The following is a 2,751-nucleotide window of genomic DNA, read 5'->3' on the forward strand; positions in this document are numbered from 1 at the left end:
TGCCGGCTCCCGGCGGCTGCGGGAGGAGCGGGCGCTGCGGGATCCCCGGTGGGGCCCACCGCCGGCCCTCCCCGCAGCCACCTTCCCCGGCTACGGGAAACCACGCACCGGTCCGCGGAGAGAAGCCGCCGGGGGTCTTTGTGGGCGCGCTTGGGGTCGCCTCCTGAAGCTGTCCTCGCTGGGTGAGCCGGGGCTGCGGGGCTGCAGGGCTGCGGGGCTACAGCGTGGCCGGGGCTGGGCTGCAGCAGCTGCTGGAGCGCGGGCGTCTCGGCTACAGCCGCTAGTGCAGGGATGAGCCTTGGCCCGTCCTCATTGAAATGCGGCGCTTCGCACAGCCTCACTCCAGCCTCTCTCCGGAGGAGGGCGGCGGCGGCGGGCGCGCTCCCTTTTCTCGTGGCTCACTCGCTCACACGCCCTCCTTCCTTCTCCGCGTGCACGCCCTGGCGCCCCCGCCCTTCTTGGCTGGGCGCACCCACCACGGCTGCGCCCCCAGTCCTGCTCCTCCCCGCGCCCTCTCCCGCCGCAGCGACCTCAGAGCTCCAGGTTTGAGCAAACCTCCAAACCTCTCCCAGCGCTCAGAAGCGGGGCTCTGGACATGGGAAAAGATGGGATGGCGGATTGGGTAGTGGGGAAGTGAATGTGGTTGGGGCCGGGTCTAAACAGAAAATTGGCCAGGTGGAAAGTGAGGTGTGGCCCAGCGGTGGGACCCCCCACCCCATTCAGGGAAGAAAAGGGAAACAGTCCCCACCACCAGCCACACACCCACAAACACATACTTTGATGTGGATTCATAGGTTGACACCATTGCGAGGGTTATGGATGCCAAAGTGGTGGCCTCATCCCTTTTTTTGTTCGGGATGCATCCGTGCCTCTGTGGTAGAATAACGCCAGACTCTCCCAAACTACACAGGCTTGTATCATCCTCAGTTCCCCAATTTGGACTGCAGAGATAAAACTTGAGTCAGTCTTGAAATAGTGCTTCTGCTTGAAGTTGACTGTCACAATAGGTGCCGCGGACCAGCGCAGCAGGAGCAGGAGACAAGTTTTGGGGATGGCAATTCTGGCGCAGGGTGGACAAGGATGAGGTTGAGTGACAGATAGACACGACTTCTAGGAGTGCATATCTGAATGTAATTTATTTTTAAGAGTGCAGAGCATTTATACAATTTTTCTTGGCAAGCAAATATAGGGGTACAATGATTTTTACAATAGAAGCGTGACAGATAATACATTTTTTTTTATTGTTTCTGAGATGATGTCAGGGGCCCGAGACCAATCTGGGGCCCTGAGAAACCATTGTGTATTCAAGGTTCAATGGTGCTAAACAAATACCCTATCTATCACTTTTGCCTTGCTAATCCTTTTAATTGTTCTCTCCATTTTTTTTTTCACAAGCCACCTGGTGTACAGAAGTTAATAGTTTAATAGAATTAAAGATTATAGCAGAGTTTCTCAGAATTAAATCAATATCGAAAACAGAGGAAGCTACATTTCTTTCAAGAGTATCATTAGAACGAAGCACAGTGTTCATAACATTTCTTTGGTTTAGTACGTTGTGTGTCAGCAGAATCAGGAAACAAATCAAAAGTTACAGTGACCATTCGAGAATCAGCCATTCTTCTATTCCTGGAGGGCCACGTATTCCTCCCGTGTGCCCGGTACCTTGACCGTGCCAACCTCTAAGGATTTCTCACTTAAGCGCCGCGGGAGGGGACGTGGCGAATAGGCCCTTGATATTGCAGGCCAGGTTTCAATACTGGATACTTCCTTGCTGCCAAGACTGGAGGTCAGCACTGGACCCCATGAGCTCATACACTCCCCTCAAGGATACAAATGTTCTCAGAGCCTAAAGCTGTTCAGCTTCTTGTTTTCTCACAAAAGTCCAGGGAATGGAAGCTGTTGCAGACTTCCTGGAAACCCTAATCTGGTTTAGTGGACAGCCTGCATCTTGATCCAGTTAATGCCTCCACTTACAGTAATGTTGCTTGGAAATGTATTTCCAAATATACAAGTACACCTATGTATTTTTCTCACTTCCTCAGCTTGTACTTTTCAGTGGAAATCAAATTTTAATTTTTATCTTGTATGCTGGGCCCATCTGTGTATTTGATAATTTGTTATTAATAAGAACTATTCTGAAATACTTTCAAAGTATTATGTAAATACTAAAAAATTACCATTCGTCAAATGAGATGTCTGTTACATATTCAGTAAGTATTACAATATTTATTTTTGAACTACTGAATAGCCCTGGGTGCTAGTACTCCCAGAATTGACTAAATGCAAAGTACTGAGTCTATTCCTTCAAGGGTAGACAAAGTAGGGAGCCAAAAGTATTTTCCATTTATCTTTCCAGCAACAAATGCCAAATGATTTCTGCCAAAATGTTAAACCGGGAAATAAATTCCACCTCTTAGCCCCTATGGATATTCTATCAGAGTCATTTCTTAAGCACTTTAAGTAATGACACACATCTTACCTCTTTCAACCACATCTTACCTCTTTCCTAGCTGTTGAACCTGCGTCATGCACATAATACATTTAAAGAAACTCCTCTGGAGAAACAACTGATCATTAAATGAAGGGGCACATAAATAGTACCCACTGGTCACTACACCATGGTCATACCATTTAGTTGGGATGGCAGGCTGGTACTAAATGCACTCCATGACCTGGCAGAAGTAATTACATCATGACCTATGTTACTTCCAAGATAGCTTAAACCTCTGGGAAATCTATCTCCTATGCAGT

At 48.5% G+C, this 2,751-nt stretch overlaps 1 protein-coding gene across 4 annotated transcripts in view; it reads right to left on the bottom strand.

Annotated features, from left to right (window-relative positions):
* Positions 1 to 298, bottom strand: part of DCLK1 (doublecortin-like kinase 1) — a 322,359-nt gene extending 322,061 nt beyond the window's left edge. For 2 of the 4 annotated variants that reach the window (XM_012723242.1, XM_004680201.2), the window contains exon 1: positions 109 to 298. The gene's annotated coding sequence lies outside the window, so the exon portion shown is untranslated. The remainder of the gene's footprint in view (positions 1 to 108) is intronic. The other 2 variants (XM_012723241.1, XM_012723239.1) reach the window with 1 other exon arrangement.
* Positions 299 to 2,751: the final 2,453 nt, after the last annotated feature.

This window comes from Condylura cristata, unplaced genomic scaffold (assembly GCF_000260355.1).
Source record: "Condylura cristata isolate star-nosed mole 26May11 unplaced genomic scaffold, ConCri1.0 scaffold00010, whole genome shotgun sequence".
Taxonomy (NCBI): Eukaryota; Metazoa; Chordata; class Mammalia; order Eulipotyphla; family Talpidae; genus Condylura; species Condylura cristata.